Below are 24,983 nucleotides of genomic sequence, written 5' to 3' on the forward strand. Positions count from 1 at the left end.
TCTCCCTAACTTCGAATCGAGAGACGATAATGCTCAAGAGCTCGTGTGAAACGTTTTCATCCTTGAGAGCCTCATCTTGGGCTACCCGAATTTGGCTATTAAGGTTGGTGTGAATGGTGATGTTTAAAGCTCGGACACGAAGAGGCACCGCTCTTTCCTTTCGACTTAAGGCATCAGCTACTACATTTGCCTTTTCCGGATGGTAACGAAGCTCACAATCGTAATCGTTCAAAGTTTCAATCCACCGTCGTTGTCTCATGTTTAGTTGCTTTTGATCGAAAATGTGTTGGAGGCTTTTGTGATCGGTAAAGATAGTACTATTGGTTCCATAAAGATAGTGCCTCCACATTTTAAGTGCAAAGACAACGGCTCCGAGTTCGAGATCATGTGTCGTGTAGTTTCGTTCATGAATTTTGAGTTGTCGAGAAGCATAAGAAATGACTTTCGTTCGTTGCATCAACACACACCCAAAACCATGTTTCGAGGCGTCGCAATACACAACAAAATCGTCATTGCCTTCTGGAAGTGACAAGATAGGAGCGGTGGTTAGCTTCGTTTTCAAGATTTGAAATGCGGATTCTTGTTCGGTTACCCAAATGAATTTCTTTCCCTTGTGAGTTAATGCGGTTAGAGGACGAGCAACCAAAGAGAAATCCTTGATGAATCTACGGTAGTATCTGGCGAGACCCAAGAATTGACGAATGTGAGTAGGTGTTGTAGGAGTCTCCCATTTACTAATGGCTTCGATTTTCGATGGATCGACTTTAATACCTTGGTCACTTATAACATGACCAAGAAATTGAACTTCCTTCAACCAAAATTCACACTTGGAGAATTTGGCATAGAGTCGTTCTTGTCTTAAAAGTTCGAGCACAAGTCGGAGATGTTGTTCGTGCTCTTCTTCGTTCTTAGAATAGACCAAGATGTCATCGATGAACACAATAACGAATTTATCGAGATACGGTTTGCACACGCGGTTCATAAGATCCATGAACGCTGCCGGTGCGTTACTGAGACCAAATGGCATGACAAAGAATTCATAACTACCATAACGAGTTCGGAAACCGGTTTTAGAGACATCTTCTCCCTTAACCCTTAATTGATGATAACCCCAGCGGAGATCGATTTTCGAATATACACAAGACCCTTGTAATTGATCAAAGAGGTCATCGATGCGAGGAAGAGGATATCGGTTCTTAACCATCAATTTGTTTAGTTCACGATAATCAATGCACATTCGTAGGGATCCGTCTTTCTTCTTAACGAACAAAATCAGAGCGCCCCGTGGTGAATGGCTAGGTTGGATAAAACCACGATCAAGTAGTTCTTGGATTTGACTTTGCAATTCTTGTATTTCGGATGGAGCGAGTCTATATGGTGCACGTGCTACGGGTGCGGCTCCCGAAATAAGATCGATTTGGAATTCTACCGGTCGATGAGGTGGAAGACCCGGCAATTCGCCGGGAAATACATCGGAATAGTCACTAACAATTGGCACATCATCGATGTGCTTCTCATCGAACTCGACTTTCTTAATGTGAGCAAGGATCGCAAAACAACCCTTACGGAGTAGTTTTCTAACTTTAAGGCACGAAACGAGGTTGAGTCCGGTGTAACTCTTATCGCCATAAACAATCAAAGGTTCACCATTCTCGATAGGAATTCGGATTGCGTTAAGATCACAAAGGATGTGAGATTTCGTTTTGGCTAGCCAATTCATACCGATTATTACATCGAAGCTTCCTAGTTCCATGGGTATCAAGTCAATTTCAAATTCATTACCCAAAATGTTTAATGTGCACCCCCGGTAATATGTGTCGGCACTCAATAGTTTCCCGTTGGCCACTTCAATGGTATAAGTGGTATCTAGTGGGAGTGGTGGAGTGCTAAAAGAATGAATCAAAGTCTTGGATACAAAGCATTTATCGGCACCCGAATCGAATAAACATGTAACATAAGTTTTGTTGAGAAGAAACGTACCCGTGACTAATTCATTGTTATCTCGGGCTTCCTCGGTGTTGATGTTGAAAGCTCGGCCGCGCGTATTGGGGTTATCTTTCCTCTTCGGGCATGCATTTCTATAATGGCCCGTTTGGCCACATTCATAACAAGTGCCCGTTTTTGGTGCATTGGGCCCCTTTCGAGTGATGGGGGCAACACTTTTACACTCATTAGCCTTATGACCAACTCCTTGGCACCGGTGGCAAATTAACTTGCCACATTCACCAAAGTGATGTTTGTTGCATTTGTTGCAAAGAGGTAGGTTCCCGGCATAACCCTTCTTGCTGTCGGAGGTGTAAGGCTTCTTAGCAAAGTTGTTGTTGCTTGTTTGGGGGGCTTCCCACTTTCTTTTGTTGTTACCCGACTTATCCTCGGCTTTAGGTGCCGGCACTACAATTTCGTCCATCGTTTCTATCAATTTGCAGGCCATGTTCAAAGCTTCTTGATGATTAATGGGTTTGGATGACATTACTCCGTGTTTGATGCTCTTTGGAAGACCATCCATGTAAAGTTCAACCCTTAAAGCTTCGGGGTTCACAAGATTTGGGCACATCAAGGCTAGTTCGGAAAATCGTTGATTATAAGCCTTGAGATCATTTTCGACCGCCTTTAAAGTTCTTAGCTCTTGTTCGAGCCTTCGGGTTTCTTCACGAGGGAAATATTCGACAATCATCTTTTCCCTCAAGTCGGCCCAAGAGAGGGCGTGAGCTTCATCGGTACCCACCGATTGTACATAGGTGTTCCACCACGTGAGGGCGATACCGGGAAAGGTGTGGGTGGAATATTTGACTTTATCTTGGTCTCGACAACCGCTTATGCTAAAAACGGCTTCCGTAAGTTCGAACCATCGAGTGAGTACAACCGGTCCCCCGGTTCCATCAAAAGTGTGAGGTTTGCACCCCATGAAGGCTTTGTAGGAGCACCCTTCGCTTGAGTTACGGGCCCCTTGATTGTTGTTGTTGTGGTTGTTGTTATTGTTGTAGGAGTGATCGGCCATGGCCGCTTCCACGGCGGTGGCTATCATTCGTTGTAGAGCTTGTTCGGGAGTCTCATGGCGTGGCACACGACGAGGAGGCATTGTTCCTTCAAAACACGAGAATACCGTTGATTAGTATTTTCAATAATACTAATCATGATATGGAAATAGTATAGAGAGAAAAATTTTCCTTGACTCGCCTTAAATTCTTTGTGTCATAATGTCGGAACGTTCATATGAGTTACCGTAATATAATCCCAGAAATTATATTACCCTAATTCATATGTGCATTCGACATTACTTCACTAAGTCAAGGTGGCGCGTCAATCAAATTAAACAACGTGAGATTAAGATGAAATAAAAGTAGATATGAGTAGAAACGTTCGAGTATAATGCACAAGTAGTCAAGTAATTTCTACTTCAAGTCTATATGCCGGTTGTAGTCTAGACTCACCAATGTACCCTATGACTCGGGGTTAACACCAATGAACTCTAAATCCCTACAACCAACGCTCTGATACCATCTGTAGCGACCCGACAAATCGTCATTGACGGCGCCGTCTACTTAGGTCCCGTTACGTGGTCATAAGTCTTTAAAACAACGTTTGACCAAAAGTATGTCGCATTCATTTCAAAAGTAAAGATGTTTCAAGGTTTACAAGGTAGTTTGACAACTAGTTACATAACAAAGTTTAAAGTACAATTTAAACATATGCGTCACAAATGAAAGTAGCCAAAAGACGCTCCACGTATGCATGTTTACTCGACATCCAAGAAAGTATCAAAAGTAATGAGCGGAAGCATGTATCACACAAATGTTCAAGGACCTTAGAAAAACATAGAAATCTGTCAACGAAAACGTTGGTGAAATCATAGGTTTGAGTAAGTAAGTACAAGTGAACCACAAGATTTGCAACAATGATATAATAGTAATACATTCCAAAAGTTTGTTTCACGAGCACCCAATTATCAATGCTTAACATTCCTTCCATAGAACCCCATCACAATAGTGTTAGAACATACACTGTTTCTCGAAAATATATTTCATTCGTAAACGGTAGCGAACCATTTGAATGAGGGTTTGTCAAACCCATATGGCCATATAACATAAGTTCTCGCTTACACCCGGCATGTGTAACTAATGATAATCGAATTGAGGATTTTTGTTCAAACTCGTATGTAGAATGTTTGTTTTCTTGTACTTGTGTTCACTTAGTAAAAAGAAACGTTTATGTTTTCTCATCCCAAATGTAAGTGCAAAAGAGTAAAAGTGGGACTATGATCTCACCTTGTGTGCACGAGTAATAAGTACTTCAACAAGTAGTGTGTGCAAAGAACAATGCTAGTCTTGACTGAAACAAATAGGTTTATATCAATATCGGTAAACACGATAGGTCAAAGTGTTCAATTAGTCCTATGGCTCGTTAAGACTCGATCATAATAGCATGTGAATCAAATTGTCATGTTTCATGCAAGGTAAAAGTATAAAAGCATGTTAGAACGATTGCACAAACATTTGGTTAAGTTTGATTAAAAGTCAACTTAGGTCGGGTCAAAGTCAACGAAAAAGTCAACACGTTCGGGTCGGGTCCCGAACTATTTTTCTGAGATTTTTAATCATATATGAGCATGTTAGAACAAGTTACATGTGAATCGGAGGTCCATAGTATAGCAAACATTTTCTGTAAAATGACCAGCGAAGACAGAAGCCTGCCAGTGTATCTGGACGGAGTCCAGATTGTCTGGACGGCGTCCAGCTTTGAAGGCTGAGACGGCGTCCAAAGATCTGGACGGCGTCCAGCTTTGAAAACTGGGACGGCGTCCAAGGATCTGGACGGCGTCCAGGTCCGTATTCAAGTCTGATGCAAAAAAACTCCTAAGTGCACGAACCAAAAATCAAACTAACACATTTTATGATCCGCAAATAACCAAAACATGTATCTTATATCATCGGAAAGGTATTTTGACGAGGAAAACGATTAGACATATTTCAACGAGTAATTCAACACTTACAACAACCCAAAACCGCATTAGACGTTCATAATCAAAGGTTCAAGTTCTAAAAACGCATTTCATGATTCGGGCAACCAATTTACATGTATGATATGCCGTTTCAAAGGTAATCAAACACACATTGCAACAAAACACTTATCAACAATATTTCATAGCATTTGATACATCAAAAGTTCATATAAAGCTTATCAAACCCTAACCAAAATCTCAAAACCAATAATCATGTTAATGTAAGGTTTTCATGTCAATCAACACACCAAAACGAAACTAATGAAGTAACTAACACTTTGAACACACAACCATTAACATCTAAACACATTTCATCATCCAAAATCAAAGATTTAGCAAGCTCTTTTTCAAGTTCATGCTAGTTATGTCAATTCACAAGATCGAGCATACAAATTACATATACGACATCACAATGAGCCATAGACACTAATTAACACACCTTTAAGTCAAGAACACTAAAATTATGAAATTAGAGTTTTTAGAAAGTTACCCAATTGAGATGAAATTAGTATCAAAACGTAGAGAATGAAGAGAGGATTCCAAATATGTAATTTGTTTTGATGTTAGCCTCCAAAATCGGATTTAGATGATGAATTAAGGATTGAATGTTGAGAGGATTTGGAAGTAGTGAAAGATAAGGATGAAAATGAATGGATGAAATGGGTTTGACCCTTTGACCTAGTCAAGGGTTTGATCCCTTGTCAAGTTTAGTCCCTCAACTTTCGTTCGGATGCGTGAATTACCTAAACGAGATAATTTAAAACGCGTATTAACGGGAGATGTTATAGTCATATAACGGACTTTAAATAATTAAACGGAAAAGTAAATGGAAAAAGGCGGGATGTTACAGGTGAAAAGGGTAACATAGTCTCAAAAGACTTTTATTTTGGAAAATTTTAGATAGATAGCAGAGCTGGTATTTTTGAGAAGCACTTTTGAACTATACTTCTATTTGAAGCAATAGGCGTTTGTGGTCAAGTTCTTCTTCGACGTTTCTCTTTATAAGTTCTGCTCCTTTTCACAGAACTAATTTTTTTTTTTTTTTTTTTTTTTTTTTGGAGATTTCATCTCGAGAAACTTTTTGCCGGTAGACTTTTTCAAGATCTTTGCAGTGATACTTGAGAAGTTTGTAGTATCGGGTTTACGAAAGGAATCTCATTTTCTGGATTTTCAATTAATTGTAAAGATGATGTGGATAAGGTAAAAGAAATGAAAGTGTGAGTGGGTTGTTTTTGACAAATGGCTAGCTCTTCTGATTATAACCGAATCACATTTCGCAACTTGAAAATGCAGATCTAAAGCAAGTTCTGATTTTGAGCACATACATCGGCACTCTCAACGGAAAATAGCGAAGCATTAAAGATGAATGCTGGTCTTATTTGGGTGCCTTACCACAATCAATTTAGGTCGATAATGCCTAGTCATGCAATGCTCTTTTAGAGATTTGGTTTAACCTAACAAGATTTTCACCTTACTTAAGCCTTATTTTTATTTACAAACGTTTCAGGTTTTTAAAAATACTTTTTCGAAAAGGCTTTCTTTTGTTAAAAATTTAAAATTTGGTTTAAAACTTGGAATCTTTGTAATGGGTTATTTAAATATAGCATAAAAAGGATTATACCATCATCCCACACTTAAACGAACATTGTCCTCAATGTTCCTAGTGTATTCCACACTTAAGAGTTTTAGTTGAAGATTTGGGATTATTCGTTTAGTGTTCATTTGGGTTGGAATCCCACACTTAGTGATAAGCTAGGATGTGGCATAGAAATTTGAGCTAGTAGCGGAAAGAAAAGGGTACCCCTGGCAGACATGGTTGCTTGTGACTAGCTTGCTGGCTTGGAGGTTTCGGCCTTTATTCATTGGCTCACTTGTCATCCTTTATTCTTCTACTCTACTTTATTGCACGGGTTGCCTCCCGAGAAGCGCTTTTGTTTAAGGTCGTTGGCTCGACCGTAGTGATGCTCTAAAAAGCAAACATTCCTCGCTGATGGTTGTGATCTTGGTCTTCTCGAGGGAATGTGAGTCTTGGCGGGTAAATCCTGAGAAAGTGCCGGACCAATAGTGGTAGAAGATCTGGTACTTCTCTTGAAGATCTTCTGAATGATAAGTAGTGCGCATTTCGGCTCTTGATATGTCTTGAAGTCCGATGAGAATATGATCCACGGCTTTGCTGGTTGACCCATAAATGTCAATCATAGAGGCAGTGATGGTGGTGATTGTTTCTCTGATGGGATGCTCATTTCGGAGGTCTTCAAACAATGTTAGAAACTGTATCTTTATAATCTCGAAGTCTTCGAAATGGTGATCTCCACAGTAAGAGTCTATAGCTTTGCACAGATTTGTTAAAAGACGAAGCTGAAAAGAAGTGAACAGCAATCCTGATCCGAGCATTAATGTTAACGCCTTTGAGTATATCTCCCGACATCCAACTTTAAATGCGAAACTAGGATCTGTGGATTCGTGGAAGATACGTGATATCTGCTTCGTAACATAGGTGGCAATGTTGACTCGATCTGGTTCAAGATGAGAGAACGGTTATTTCGCCATACTTCCTCCGTAACAGCGTCTCGTAACTCTTTGATAATCAGATCAGTATGGTGATCAATTGTTACGTAAATCACTAGTCTGTCTGGTGTGCTTTCGAAATTATCTCTTTCCAAGAGAGCGAAAAACCTGTGAATGTCCTCGATCATTTGACAATTAGAGTGATAAGTCGAGCGTCCGGTGGAAATATCCATATGCTTTCGGATGAGAGTCAGTAGTGCTTGTTGGTTTCGTGAGAATGGAAGTGCAGATCCTGCTAAGGCATTGAAGACCTTAGAGTAAATGATCTTCCGATCTCGACAGAATCTTGCCTCAAGAATAGTGCGAACCACTGAATTGTGCTCTCGTTGCCTTTCTTCTTGGTAGATATGATCGTGAAGAGAATTGATAAAGTCTTGAATGCGTTCTTCTAGGATTTCAACATCATTGTCTTCTCTTCGGAGATAGAGGTTGTGTTCTTCTCGGATAGCCATAATTCATTCTGTTAAGCGTAGCGAAAAATCAATGGTTGATTTTCAGATGGCTTTGAGAATATCTTCAAATTCATCGGTATCATTGATGAAAGTTATCATGTATGCGTGTGTAGATATAACCGGAATCCGATCTGAAGAAGAGTCCGGCTCCCTTTGATCTGGTTCAGTTGGAGAGTGTGAGTTATTCAGAATGTCTTCATGTTGCTCTACCACGTCATCATCGGTGTATTGTTCTTCTGAGGATGCGCCTGATGAACGGGTTTCTTCAGTATTCTGATTCTCCAGTTTGATACTTGCAGGATCAATTTCTATATCCTTGACCTCAGCCTTGTCGTTCTTCTTCTTGAAGCGAATGATTAAACTGTGATCTGCCGTCTCAAGCCTCATTATTTCTTCATGATGCTCAATGCTTGGAGCGGGTATTGTCGCAGTTTCTTTTACGTCTTCCATTTCCTCTTCCTCTTTAGATTCCTCCTCTTCCTCCATTTCTTCGCTGGGATCCTCTTCTTCCATTTTTGGGTCATCTACAGACTGTGATTCGACACCCATATCGATATCATCGGCTGGTGGTGAAGACTCGTCATCGGAAGTGATCCGTCTGGTGGAAATAGCAAACATCTCTGCTTGTCCAGAAAGATCGGTTGGTCGGTCAATTTTGAAGGTAACACTCTCCTTATGTGATAGTAAGATCAAGGTTTGATTGTACACATCAATGACAGTCCTAGCCGTATTCATGAAAGGTCTTCCTAACACTATTGGTGTGTGTAGGTCTTCCTTGATATCCATTACTACGAAATCCGTAGGATACAAGAATTTGTCGACTTTCACTAAGACGTTCTCAACTATGCCCTTAGGATATCGAATTGTGTGATCGGCAAGTTGGATTGTCATTTTGGTTGGTGACAAGTATCCTAACTCTAATCTCTTGTAGAGAGAGTAGGGGATTAGGTTGATACTTGCTCCTAAATCTGCTAGCGCATGAATGGTTCAGATTGGTAGATTGAACACGGAAAAGTGAATCGGCCCGTATCTCCTAGCTTCGGTGGTAGAGAGTTCCTGAGTAATGCATAGCATTCTTCACTCAGTAGAATTTTGTTAGAGTCTGGTATCCTCTCCTTTGTAGAGAGAAGCCTTCGGATGTATCTCTTCTGGTTGGGGACTTTGGACATAGTGTCCAGGAATCTTCCATCAAGTTTGATGGAATCAAGCTTGGATGGTTCTTCTTGTAGCCTTCCAGGATAGGGTACACGAACTGAAGTTGTAGGGGTCAGCTTCTGAGTATATGTTGATTTGTTCTTAAGCCTGGCTGACCTTCTCCGTGGTTCTTCTTCTGGGATTACGGAATCCATTTGTTTTGCTTCTTCTATGTGGGGATTTTGGATAGTATTACTTGGCAATCTTCCATGCGGTCGGGTTTCAAGGCGTTGTGATAACTGTCCGAGCTGCGTTTCTAGGCTTTTGAGCAGAACCAATTGGTTTCTCATTAGTATCTCTGTCTGATCTTGCCTGGTTGCAGTTCTCTGATTTAGCTATTTTTGTCCTTGAATGAACTGAGTCAACTGATCATCAGCTCCGAGAGTGGGGTTAGTTGCTTTCGTAATCTGGGTGGTAGGGGAATTTTCCTCAACTAGGGTACCAGTGAGTGGAAGTGGTTGATCGTAGGTCAATTGAGATTGTTGGGCTGGGTAAGGTGGATAGCGATAGCGAAAAGGTTGATTGCTTCGCTGAAATTGATTAACCCTAGGTTGTTGATTGAATCCGGGATTTGGTGGACGAGCTGGGTATTGAACGTAACAGACCGAACCATTGGGGTTTTCGTACTCAACTTGATATTCTTCAGTGGGTTGAGGGTTGGTACAATTTACACAAGCCTGAGCTTGGTTGACCTGTTGCGGCTGCTTCTTCAATTCTTCGAGTTGTTTAGCAAGAGATTCCATCTTATCTGTGAGGGATTTGATGGCCTCCGTTTGATTGTTGAGTGCAGAGAGTGGGGCAGATGATGAAGTTGTTTCACCACTGTTCCAGTCATGATGATGCATTGTCATGTTCTCGAGCAATTCCCATGCTTCGTCTGCGGTTTGGTTCATCAGATTCCCTTGAGCTGCTGCATCGATCGTTGTCCTATGATTTACCGTAAGACCATTGTAGAAGGTACAAATTTGGGCTGACCGTTCTAGCTGGTGATTAGGGCATTTCTTCATCAGGGTTTTGAATCGCTCCCATGCAGTGTAAAGAGATTTATCATAACTTTGTTTGAAGTTAATGATGTCATTCTTCAGCTTGGTTTGTTTAGAAGGAGGGAAATATTTGGTTAGGAATTTAGTAGCCATCTCCGTCCATGACGTGATGGAATTTTTTTCCAGTCCTTCGAACCAAGTTTGAGCATGATGAGTGAGAGAATAGGGAAACAAGTATAGCCGGACTATATCTTGTCCTATCCCTGGCTGCTTGTAGGAGTTCGAAAGAGATATAAATTTATCAAGGTGAGAATTAGGATCGTCATTCGGTAATCCATGAAACTGACAGCTGTTCTGAATGAGATGGATGATGTGATGTTTTAACTCGAAGGAGTGTCCTTGAATCTCTGGAAATCTGATCGGTCCTCCTCGACCTTCAATCGAGGGTTTAGTGTTTTCTGCTAAAGTAACGCGTAATACCATTTGATTTCTGATTCGTGCTTCCTTGCGTGCTTTAGAGATTATGGCGTCTGGATCAGGTACGAATAACAACGGCCCTGGTCTAGATCGGGTTTGGATCATACACTGGGTATGCCTCTTTTTGTTGTTTTAATTTTTATACAGATAAACTAAGTTCCTAATTTAATCTAAGGTAATCTATTCTAAAGTAATCTAAGGTATTCTAATTATAGTCTAAGGTAGTCTTATTCTAGGCTAAGGTTTTCTAATTATCCTAATTATAGATATGTTTTTGGTTCTTGCTACTGATTCCCTGGTATTTCGATAACAGAGCTCCGCACGAACTATTCAACAAACCAAGTGGCCAGGCCGACTATGGAGAGGCAGGATCCTTTTGGTTCCAATATAGTTGGAGACTGTTCGGAAAATTCAACAACCAAGTCCGTGTATAATTGTATTTCTTAGACACCACTTAAATATTTGTGAATGAGTTTGATAGAGAGCAGTATTGTCTGATACCAGTTCCCCGGCAGCGGCGCCAAAAACTTGCCTCCCTCTTGATATGACCGAAACGGACGGTTTTATTTTGCGCGATGTCGTTAGGTCGCGGCACGTCAGGGCCGGCCACCAAGAGGGGGGACACTTGTTTTAAATTTATATTTAGCGGGGCCTAAATCGTACTACTCCTTATTATGAGTAAGGGAAGTATGAACTAGAGTCGTATTTTTAAGATATCAGTAGAATCGAACCTATATCTAAATCTTAAGATAATTATAAAGTGCAGGAGTAGTTGGTGATTACCTAATTTTGGGTTTTTTAGATTAAAGTAAAGTAAATACGATAAAATTTGTAATCCAGATAAGGCTAAAACAAGTGCATGCTATGAATTCATCAGTTACTTTGCCTGATATTATGGAATGCTGGCTCATAGATAGGTAGTGACCCTGTATTTACTACACTAGTCCTAAATGCCCCTGTCATAAGACATGTCACTGGGTAATGCGCTAGGCTTGAAGATTCTGAATAGACAGCAACGTCCCTTACCCCCGACGCCCGTGCAGTCTGACTACAGGCATACATGTTCAGACGGCTCATCCAATTGAGCGACTCGGTTGGGTGACGTATTAACATTCTAAAATGGTCTAAACTTTCTTAAGCATAATAGAATACATGGTTTTCCATATCCAAGAGACGTGATGGGTCGCAATGCTTTCGTTAATGATTGGTTTAGAAGATAGTTAGGCCCTTAAAAGAGTTTAACCATAAAGAACACCATGGTCAAGTCAAGCTGACTTCCAGGAAACGTTCGGTTATCCTAACGGTCCAATTCTTTATGTGTTCGAACAAACAGTTCCTTAATTAACTAAGAATCCCTCAAGCGGGGTGCAATGCTTGAGACCGTGTTATGGTGAAGTGTAATAGTCAACACTAACCGTGTTCCATGGCCTTACTTAGCAGAGGTACAACTTACAACAACCGTTGTGCTTCAGCGTACACGTACGAAGTTTATATGCTTAGTGACTACACTAGCATGGTCTAGGACCGACAATGTACTAGGGGTCTAGTCAGATGTTTCACTACGAAAGAGTCCTCAGTCGGAATCCAAAGCTCGGTGGACTTACTACAACCGGTGTGCCTTAGTCAAACTCACGTTGTATCCGACAGACTTCTCTTACCAAGGGGTGACACAGATAGTGTACACTGAATCGGGGTTCGCGACTTCCCAATAACAGAGCCAATAACTACGTTCTATTAGTTGGAAAAGCGATTGAGTTCAAAGCATAATCAGAAAGCATTTTGACAATATACACAAGCCATAATATAATTTCGGCATTATAACTGATTACGTCATAACATACACTAAAGATAACTACTCGCTAATCATGGCAACAATATCGTAATGCATAATAATGGAAGACATTATAAAAATACAAGGGTTAGAATTACCAGTAGATTAAACGAGTTCTGAATACAAAAGTGACAACTTCAAGACTCCAGACCGCTCCTAATACAATCTTCGGCGTTCTTCTCCAGGTACCAGGTTTTCCCGCACGGAGTCGAAGACCTTGAAAGTATGACTAATATTGTATAAAAGAGAGAAAGAAGTGAATTGAAGTGTGTGTTGAAAATGAATGACATGTGCCTTTTAAATAAGCTTGATTTTTGCCTGCAAACGGCTGGCAGGCCGTTTGGCACGCCGTTTGGCCAGCCCGTTTGCTGAGCCAGCCTGTTTGCTGAGGCAGCCTGTTTGCTGAGGCCATTTGATCTGGTCGTTTGGCAGGCCGTTTTTCACATTGGCAGGCCGTTTGGCAAGCCGTTTGACAAGCCGTTTAGCCTGCTGATTCCCTGGATCGTAACTTGATTTCTTGTCTTTCACCGTTTTCGCTCTAGAATCTTCGTTTTAGCTCCGATTCTCTTGATTCTTTTTGCATCGTATTCGTAATTACTTGTTCTTCAATTCTAACCGATGAAGTGGGTATTTTTCTGATAAATTTCGAATCTTTCTTATTTTTGGGCCTTAATACCGGGCTGAAAACGTGACTTTTTAGCCGATATCAGCAGGTCTATAATCATGCTGATGATATGGTTAGGAGCGTGATCATGAATAAAGAAAATTTTGCATTTAGTACATCTTATGACGATAGATCTGATGAAATGACATTTAGGATGCCTTCACTCATCAAGTATGATACTAGGCACTCAGATTATAGATTAAATGTCAGTAAACATGAAGAAGGCAAAATGGGTAAAAGTTTGAGCAAGAAAGAGCTTAGAAGAAAAAAACCTTTTATCGGTTATGGTATAATCATTTGTCTTCCTTACATTAGTACTACTACATCAGTGGGTGCTAAAGATCATTTTCAGTTACGTTCATCATCTCATCCGAATGCAAGTTCATCTTTAGGATAGAAGATATAAAGAGTGAGTGACAAATATGTACTGTGGTGGAGATACTGCTTTTCAAAGATCTTAATCGATATAAGGTATGTGTCACCTCACGAAAGTTATCTCAAAACTGTAAGATATTGTAGTTAAAGAGTATAATTGTTAGTTTTAATATCAAAATTTTGTACTTAACAGGTCTCACCCAAAACTAAGTATGTCACCCAATATGTCACCTATATTAACACGGCTCTTTAATTGTTCAAATTGATCATTTATGAGCCTTTCCTTCTCACAATAAAGTTGATATCGTAAGTAAATAGATTAAATGTAGAAGTATAGGACACAAAATTTTAAAGAAACAATTAGCATTAATCCTATGCAAATGATTAGTAACATAAACATACTGATTTAGATTATTAGTAAGTGAACTTGAATTGTTCCAGAATCATCCCTTAAGTGTCACTATGAATTGTTCCAGAATCATCCCTTGTTTGTTATTCACTTTCTAAAAGTTGTCACTATGAATTGTGAAGAACCTGTATATAATTGTGAATTAGTCGATATAAGTGTTATCTAACATCAAGTAATTCATAGTTTTTTTTTGTTCAGGTACTAATTACTAAGAATGAAAGCTTTGCGTTGAATTAAGTGTCTCTAATTAAGTGTACTACTACTCATTTTGACTTACTTTGACTTTGTTGGGAAATTACGGCACCACCCAGCCCAACAATAACAGTAAAGAAATAAGAACAATACACAACACAAGATTTAACGTGGAAACTCCAAAATAGGAGAAAAATCACCGGCCCCCAAAGAGAGAAATACACTAAAACAAGTGCATGCTATGAATTCATCAGTTACTTTGCCTGATATTATGGAATGCTGGCTCATGGATAGGTAGTGACCCTGTATTTACTACACTAGTCCTAAATGCCCCTGTCATAAGACATGTCACTGGGTAATGCGCTAGGCTTGAAGATTCTGAATAGACAGCAACGTCCCTTACCCCCGACGCCCGTGCAGTCTGACTACAGGCATACATGTTCAGACGGCTCATACAATTGAGCGACTCGGTTGGGTGACTTATTAACATTCTAAAATGGTCTAAACTTTCTTAAGCATAATAGAATACATGGTTTTCCAAATCCAAGAGACGTGATGGGTAGCAATGCTTTCGTTAATGATTGGTTTAGAAGATAGTTAGGCCCTTAAAAGAGTTTAACCATAAAGAACACCATGGTCAAGTCAAGCTGACTTCCAGGAAACGTTCGGTTATCCTAACGGTCCAATCCTTTATGTGTTCGAACAAACAGTTCCTTAATTAACTAAGAATCCCTCAAACGGGGTGCAATGCTTGAGACCGCGTTATGGTGAAGTGTAATAGTCAACACTAACCGTGTTCCATGGCCTTACTTAGCAGAGGTACAACTTACAACAACCGTTGTGCTTCAGCGTACACGTACGAAGTTTATATGCTTGGTGACTACACTAGCATGGTCTAGGACTGACAATGTACTAGGGGTCTAGTCAGATGTTTCACTACGAAAGAGTCCTCAGTCGGAATCCAAAGCTCGGTGGACTTACTACAACCGGTGTGCCTTAGTCAAACTCACGTTGTATCTGACAGACTTCTCTTACCAAGGGGTGACACAGATAGTGTACACTGAATCGGGGTTCGCGACTTCCCAATAACAGAGCCAATAACTACGTTCTATTAGTTGGAAAAGTGATTGAGTTCAAAGCATAATCGGAAAGCATTTTGACAATATACACAAGCCATAATATAATTTCGGCATTATAACTGATTACGTCATAACATACACTAAAGATAACTACTCGCTAATCATGGCAACAATATCGCAATGCATAATAATGGAAGACATTATAAAAAGACAAGGGTTAGAATTACCAGTAGATTAAACGAGTTCTGAATACAAAAGTGACAACTTCAAGACTCCAGACCACTCCTAATACAATCTTCGGCGTTCTTCTCCAGGTACCAGGTTTTCCCGCACGGAGTCGAAGACCTTGAAAGTATGACTAATATTGTACAAAAGAGAGAAAGAAGTGAATTGAAGTGTGTGTTGAAAATGAATGACATGTGCCCTTTAAATAACCTTGATTTTTGCCTGCAAACGGCTGGCAGGCCGTTTGGCAGGCCGTTTGGCCAGCCCATTTGCTGAGGCAGCACGTTTGCTGAGGCAGCCCGTTTGCTGAGGCCATTTGATCTGGTCGTTTGGCAGGCCATTTTTCACATTGGCAGGACGTTTGGCAAGCCGTTTGGCAAGCCGTTTGGCCTGCTGATTCCCTGGATCGTAACTTGATTTCTTGTCTTTCACCGTTTTCGCTCTAGAATCTTCGTTTTAGCTCCGATTTTCTTGATTCTTTTTGCATAGTCTTCGTAATTACTTGTTCTTCGATTCTAACCGATGAAGTGGGTATTTTGCCGATAAAGTTCGAATCTTTCTTATTTTTGGGCCTTAATACTGTAGTGACCCGAACTTTTCCATGTTTATATATATTAATTGAGATTGATGTTTACATGATTAAATGTTTCCAACATGTTAAGCAATCAAACTTGTTAAGACTTGATTAATTGAAATAGGTTTCATATAGACAATTGACCACCCAAGTTGACCGGTGATTCACGAACGTTAAAACTTGTAAAAAATATATGATGACATATATATGGATATATATATAGTTAATATGATACTATGATAAGTAAACATGTCATTAAGTATATTAACAATGAACTACATATGTAAAAACAAGACTACTAACTCAATGATTTTTAAACGAGACATATATGTAACGATTATCGTTGTAAAGACATTTAATGTATATATATCATATTAAGAGATGTTCATACATGATAATATCATGATAATATAATAATTTAAAATCTCATTTGATATTATAAACATTGGGTTAACAACATTTAACAAGATCGTTAACCTAAAGGTTTCAAAACAACACTTACATGTAACGACTAACGATGACTTAACGACTCAGTTAAAATGTATATACATGTAGTGTTTTAATATGTATTTATACACTTTTGAAAGACTTCAATACACTTATCAAAATACTTCTACTTAACAAAAATGCTTACAATTACATCCTCGTTCAGTTTCATCAACAATTCTACTCGTATGCACCCGTATTCGTACTCGTACAATACACAGCTTTTAGATGTATGTACTATTGGTATATATACTCCAATGATCAGCTCTAAGCAGCCCATGTGAGTCACCTAACACATGTGGGAACCATCATTTGGCAACTAGCATGAAATATCTCATAAAATTACAAAAATATGAGTAATCATTCATGACTTATTTACATGAAAACAAAATTACATATCCTTTATATCTAATCCATACACCAACGACCAAAAACACCTACAAACACTTTCATTCTTCAATTTTCTTCATCTAATTGATCTCTCTCAAGTTCTATCTTCAAGTTCTAAGTGTTCTTCATATATTCTACAAGTTCTAGTTACATAAAATCAAGAATACTTTCAAGTTTGCTAGCTCACTTCCAATCTTGTAAGGTGATCATCCAGCCTCAAGAAATCTTTGTTTCTTACAGTAGGTTATCATTCTAATACAAGGTAATAATCATATTCAAACTTTGGTTCAATTTCTATAACTATAACAATCTTATTTCAAGTGATGATCTTACTTGAACTTGTTTTCGTGTCATGATTCTGCTTCAAGAACTTCGAGCCATCCAAGGATCCGTTGAAGCTAGATCCATTTTTCACTTTTCCAGTAGGTTTATCCAAGGAACTTAAGGTAGTAATGATGTTCATAACATCATTCAATTCATACATATAAAGCTATCTTATTCGAAGGTTTAAACTTGTAATCACTAGAACATAGTTTAGTTAATTCTAAACTTGTTCGCAAACAAAAGTTAATCCTTCTAACTTGACTTTTAAAATCAACTAAACACATGTTCTATATCTATATGATATGCTAACTTAATGATTTAAAACCTGGAGACACGAAAAACACCGTAAAACCGGATTTACGCCGTCGTAGTAACACCGCGGGCTGTTTTGGGTTAGTTAATTAAAAACTATGATAAACTTTGATTTAAAAGTTGTTATTCTGAGAAAATTATTTTTATTATGAACATGAAACTATATCCAAAAATTATGGTTAAACTCAAAGTGGAAGTATGTTTTCTAAAATGGTCATCTAGACGTCGTTCTTTCGACTGAAATGACTACCTTTACAAAAACGACTTGTAACTTATTTTTCCGACTATAAACCTATACTTTTTCTGTTTAGATTCATAAAATAGAGTTCAATATGAAACCATAGCAATTTGATTCACTCGAAACGGATTTAAAATGAAGAAGTTATGGGTAAAACAAGATTGGATAATTTTTCTCATTTTAGCTACGTGAAAATTTGTAACAAATCTATTCCAACCATAACTTAATCAACTTGTATTGTATATTATGTAATCTTGAGATACCATAGACACGTATACAATGTTTCGACCTATCATGTCGACACATCTATATATATTTCGGAACAACCATAGACACTCTATATGTGAATGTTGGAGTTAGCTATACAGGGTTGAGGTTGATTCCAAAATATATATAGTTTGAGTTGTGATCAATACTGAGATACGTATACACTGGGTCGTGGATTGATTCAAGATAATATTTATCGATTTAATTCTGTACATCTAACTGTGGACAACTAGTTGTAGGGTACTAACGAGGACAGCTGACTTAATAAACTTAAAACATCAAAATATATTAAAAGTGTTGTAAATATATTTTGAACATACTTTGATATATATGTATATATTGTTATAGGTTCGTGAATCAACCAGTGGCCAAGTTTTACTTCCCGACGAAGTAAAAATCTGTGAAAGTGAGTTATAGTCCCACTTTTAAAATCTAATATTTTTGGGATGAGAATACATGCAGGTTTTATAAATGATTTACAAAATAGACACAAGTACGTGAAACTACATTCTATGGTTGAATTATCGAAATCGAATATGCCCCTTTTTATTAAGTCTGGTAATCTAAGAATTAGGGAACAGACACCCTAATTGACGCGAATCCTAAAGATAGATCTATTGGGCCTAACAAACCCCATCCAAAGTACCGGATGCTTTAGTACTTCGAAATTTATATCATATCCGAAGGGTGTCCCGGAATGATGGGGATATTCTTATATATGCATCTTGTTATTGTCGGTTACCAGGTGTTCACCATATGAATGATTTTTATCTCTATGTATGGGATGTGTATTGAAATATGAAATCTTGTGGTCTATTGTTACGATTTGATATATATAGGTTAAACCTATAACTCACCAACATTTTTGTTGACGTTTAAAGCATGTTTATTCTCAGGTGAATATTAAGAGCTTCCGCTGTTGCATACTAAAATAAGGACAAGATTTGGAGTCCATGTTTGTATGATATTGTGTAAAAACTGCATTCAAGAAACTGATTTCGATGTAACATATTTGTATTGTAAACCATTATGTAATGGTCGTGTGTAAACAGGATATTTTAGATTATCATTATTTGATAATCTACGTAAAGCTTTTTAAACCTTTATTTATGAAATAAAGGTTATGGTTTGTTTTAAAAATGAATGCAGTCTTTGAAAATCGTCTCATATAGAGGTCAAAACCTCGCAACGAAATCAATTAATATATAACGTTTTTAATCAATAAGAACGGGACATTTCAGTTGGTATCCGAGCGTTGGTCTTAGAGAACCAGAATTTTTCATTAGTGTGTCTTATCGAGTTTGTTAGGATGCATTAGTGAGTCTGGACTTCGACCGTGTTTACTTGAAAAATGATTGCTTAACAAATTTTGTTGGAAACTATATATTTTTAACATGTGAATATTATGTGATATATTAATCTCTTAACGCGTTTGATATTATGTGATAGATGTCTACCTCTAGAACAAGTCCCATTGACTTACCTAATAATAATGAAGAGTCAAATGTAAATTGGAATGATTCGTGGACTGATTCATAAGTTCCCGAAGAGGAACCGGAAGAAGAGTCGGAACCGGAAGAAGAATCGGAACCGGATGAAGAAATAGAACCGGTGGTGGAAATAATAAAACAGTTAAGTAAAAGAAAATCCTCAACCAACCGACCAAGGTTAATTATGGTCAATGGTGTTTCCGCCAAGGAAGCAAAATATTGGGAGGATTACCAATTCTCCGATGAATCGGATTCCGACGAGAATTCCGATGATGTTATAGAAATTACCCCAACTGAATTTAAAAAGGCAAAAGAAAATAATAAGGGAAAGGGTATAAAAATAGAGAAATCTAATTCCAACCCCGATGAACTTTATATGTATCGTCAACGCCCGAAGTCCTTAAGTTGTAACAATGACCCGGGAACCTCTAAACCACCAGGTTTTTCTAAACCAATGTGGACAACGACGGCTCGTATTAGGGGAACATCATATATCCCTAGAAACTTGGCAAAACGAACCAAAACCGAAGAAGAAGAAACGAGCGAGTCGGAATAAGATAGTTGTATTCGTGTGGTGTAATATATGTAATATAGTGTTCTTATGCTTTATGATATATGTAAAAATTGCTTGTATTAATAAGTATTTTTTTTATGAATCTAACTCTTGTCTATTTTACAGTTTAAAAATACAAAATGGATAGACAACCCATTATTTTAAGAGACCTACCCGGAGACATGATTGATGAAATCTTGTCTAGAGTCGGCCAGAATTCCTCGGCACAACTATTTAAGGCGAGATCAGTTTGTAAGACATTCGAAGAACGTTCCAAGAATGTCTTGGTTTATAAGAGACTTTCGTTTGAAAGATGGGGGATATCACATTGGGAAACCCATAAGTTACGATGTGTTTACTTTGACGCATATATTGCGGGGAACCCAAATGCTATTTTACGCAACGGGTTAAGAAATTATTTTGACTCAATATATCCGAATATTGGACTTCGTGATTTAGAAAAAGCGGCTAACATGCAACATAAAGAAGCATGTTATGCTTACAGATTAGTAATGTTCGCTTCTCACCAAAGTGAGAACAAGAACATCGGGCTACAACTATTAAACAAAACGTTTCCACAAGTGACGGAGTCGGTAATTGGGGTAAGAAATGAGGTTTTTAGATTATTACGGGACTGTTGGACATTACGTAACCCTCGTCCCTTTGACGACGTTACAACACGCTGTCTTATCAACGGCCATAACGGTTATGTTGCACAAGACCAAGGATGGGAAGTAGTCCTAGTAAAACCAGAATGCATGACTTGTTTCTGGACGTATGAATTACGTGTCTTTATTGCCTTTGCTGAACGACTTGTGTACTAGCTAGAATTATCTTCACAACTATCTTGTATCAAAGTTATTGTGTGCTATATTTCATGCTTTATGTAAAATAAGCGGTATTGTAAGTTTGTAAAATATTGTATAAAAGTTTGAACGCGAAATATTATTATAATCAGTTTTTCATATAGAATTGTAGTAGTTGAATTGTATATTAGCTACTAAGTATGAACTTAACGGGTAGGTACTACCCGAATTTAAACTTATAAAACGCTAATATGAAGAAAAAGCTTTTATAAATGAGTTCATATTATGCTACGAAATACTATTAACTACTCTTAATATTCTGTATGATTAACTTGTTCCATTTAACTATTTTGAAGGAAATGGCACCGACTACTCGACACACCGTGAATATGAATGAAGAGGAATTCCGTACTTTTCTAGCTTCAAACATAGCCGCAGTACAGGCTGCGCTACATACCAACAATAACCTTGGATCTAGCAGTACAGGAAATCGTGTAGGATGCACCTACAAAGAATTCACTGCCTGCAAACCTTTGGAATTTGATGGAACCGAAGGACCGATCGGATTGAAACGGTGGACCGAGAAGGTCGAATCGGTGTTTGCCATAAGTAAGTGTACTGAAGAGGACAAAGTAAAGTACGCTACGCATACCTTCACAGGTTCTGCGTTAACATGGTGGAATACCTATCTAGAGCAAGTGGGACAAGACGATGCGTACGCACTACCGTGGTCAGCATTCAAGCACTTGATGAACGAGAAGTACCGTCCCAGAACCGAGGTCAATAAGCTCAAGACAGAACTTAGAGGGTTACGAACCCAAGGATTTGATATTACCACGTACGAAAGACGATTCACAGAATTGTGCCTATTGTGTCCGGGAGCATTCGAAGATGAGGAAGAGAAGATCGACGCGTTTGTGAAAGGATTACCGGAAAGAATCCAAGAAGATATAAGTTCACACGAGCCCGCCTCCATACAACAGGCATGTAGAATGGCTCACAAACTCGTGAACCAAATTGAAGAAAGAATTAAAGAACAGACTGCTGAAGAGGCCAATGTGAAGCAAGTCAAAAGAAAGTGGGAGGAAAACGGTGATAAGAATCACCAATACAACAACAACAGAAATTACAACAATAATCGCAACAATTATCCCAACAATCGCAACATCAATCGCAACTACAACAAACGGCCCAACAATAACAACAACAGCAACTACAACAATCATCCCAACAACAATAATAACCGCAACAACAACAACAATCAGAAGCAGCTATGCCAAAGGTGTGAAAAGAATCACTCGGGGTTCTGCACCAAATTTTGCAACAAGTGTAAAAGAAATGGTCATAGCGTGGCGAAGTGTGAGGTCTACGGACCAGGGGTTAATAGAACGAAAGGAACAAATGGTGTCGGAACGAGTAATGGCGGAGCAAGTAGTGTCGGAGCAAGTTATGCCAATGTAGTTTGTTATAAATGTGGAAAACCGGGCCACATTATTAGAAATTGCCCGAACCAGGAGAACACGAATGGACAAGGCCGCGGAAGAGTTTTCAATATTAATGCGGCAGAGGCACAGGAAGACCCGGAGCTTGTTACGGGTACGTTTCTTATTGACAATAAATCTGCTTACGTTTTATTTGATTCGGGTGCGGATAGAAGCTATATGAGTAGAGATTTTTGTGCTAAATTAAGTTGTCCATTGACGCCTTTGGATAGTAAATTTTTACTCGAATTAGCAAATGGTAAATTAATTTCAACAGATAATATATGTCGGAATCGAGAAATTAAACTGGTTAGCGAAACATTTAAGATTAATTTGATACCAGTAGAGTTAGGGAGTTTTGATGTGATAATCGGTATGGACTGGTTGAAAGAAGTGAAAGCAGAGATCGTTTGTTACAAAAATGCAATTCGCATTATACGAGAAAAAGGAAAACCCTTAATGGTGTACGGAGAAAAGGGCAACACGAAGCTACATCTTATTAGTAATTTGAAGGCACAAAAACTAATAAGAAAAGGTTGCTATGCTGTTCTAGCACACATCGAGAAAGTACAAACTGAAGAAAAGAGCATCAATGATGTTCCCATTGCAAAAGAATTTCCCGATGTATTTCCGAAAGAATTACCGGGATTACCCCCACATCGATCCGTTGAATTTCAAATAGATCTTGTACCAGGAGCTGCACCAATAGCTCGTGCTCCTTACAGACTCGCACCCAGCGAGATGAAAGAACTGCAAAGCCAATTACAAGAACTTTTAGAGCGTGGTTTCATTCGACCAAGCACATCACCGTGGGGAGCTCCTGTTTTGTTTGTCAAGAAGAAAGATGGTACATTCAGGTTGTGTATCGACTATCGAGAGTTGAACAAACTTACCATCAAGAACCGCTACCCACTACCGAGAATCGACGACTTATTTGATCAACTACAAGGCTCGTCTGTTTATTCAAAGATTGACTTACGTTCCGGGTATCATCAAATGCGGGTGAAAGAAGATGATGTTCCAAAGACTGCTTTCAGAACACGTTACGGTCATTACGAGTTTATGGTCATGCCATTTGGTTTAACTAATGCACCAGCTGTGTTCATGGACCTTATGAACCGAGTGTGTGGACCATACCTTGACAAGTTTGTCATTGTTTTCATTGATGACATACTTATTTACTCAAAAAATGACCAAGAACATGGTGAACATTTGAGAAAGGTGTTAGAAGTATTAAGGAAGGAGGAATTGTACGCTAAGTTTTCAAAGTGTGCGTTTTGGTTGGAAGAAGTTCAATTTCTCGGTCACATAGTGAACAAAGAAGGTATTAAGGTGGATCCGGCAAAGATAGAAACTGTTGAAAAGTGGGAAACCCCGAAAACTCCGAAACACATACGCCAGTTTTTAGGACTAGCTGGTTACTACAGAAGGTTCATCCAAGACTTTTCCAGAATAGCAAAACCCTTGACTGCATTAACGCATAAAGGGAAGAAATTTGAATGGAATGATGAACAAGAGAAAGCGTTTCAGTTATTGAAGAAAAAGCTAACTACGGCACCTATATTGTCATTGCCTGAAGGGAATGATGATTTTGTGATTTATTGTGATGCATCAAAGCAAGGTCTCGGTTGTGTATTAATGCAACGAACGAAGGTGATTGCTTATGCGTCTAGACAATTGAAGATTCACGAACAAAATTATACGACGCATGATTTGGAATTAGGCGCGGTTGTTTTTGCATTAAAGACTTGGAGGCACTACTTATATGGGGTCAAAAGTATTATATATACCGACCACAAAAGTCTTCAACACATATTTAATCAGAAACAACTGAATATGAGGCAGCGTAGGTGGATTGAATTGTTGAATGATTACGACTTTGAGATTCGTTACCACCCGGGGAAGGCAAATGTGGTAGCTGATGCCTTGAGCAGGAAGGACAGAGAACCCATTCGAGTAAAATCTATGAATATAATGATTCATAATAACCTTACTACTCAAATAAAGGAGGCGCAACAAGGAGTTTTAAAAGAGGGAAATTTAAAGGATGAAATACCCAAAGGATCAGAGAAGCATCTTAATATTCGGGAAGACGAAACCCGGTATAGGGCTGAAAGGATTTGGGTACCAAAATTTGGAGATATGAGAGAAATGGTACTTAGAGAAGCTCATAAAACCAGATACTCAATACATCCTGGAACGGGGAAGATGTACAAGGATCTCAAGAAACATTTTTGGTGGCCGGGTATGAAAGCCGATGTTGCTAAATACGTAGGAGAATGTTTGACGTGTTCTAAGGTCAAAGCTGAGCATCAAAAACCATCAGGTCTACTTCAACAACCCGAAATCCCGGAATGGAAATGGGAAAACATTACCATGGATTTCATCACTAAATTGCCAAGGACTGCAAGTGGTTTTGATACTATTTGGGTAATAGTTGATCGTCTCACCAAATCGGCACACTTCCTACCAATAAGAGAAGATGACAAGATGGAGAAGTTAGCACGACTGTATTTGAAGGAAGTTGTCTCCAGACATGGAATACCAATCTCTATTATCTCTGATAGGGATGGCAGATTTATTTCAAGATTCTGGCAGACATTACAGCAAGCAT

This window comes from Rutidosis leptorrhynchoides, chromosome 2 (genome assembly GCF_046630445.1).
Source record: "Rutidosis leptorrhynchoides isolate AG116_Rl617_1_P2 chromosome 2, CSIRO_AGI_Rlap_v1, whole genome shotgun sequence".
NCBI classification, from domain to species: Eukaryota; Viridiplantae; Streptophyta; class Magnoliopsida; order Asterales; family Asteraceae; genus Rutidosis; species Rutidosis leptorrhynchoides.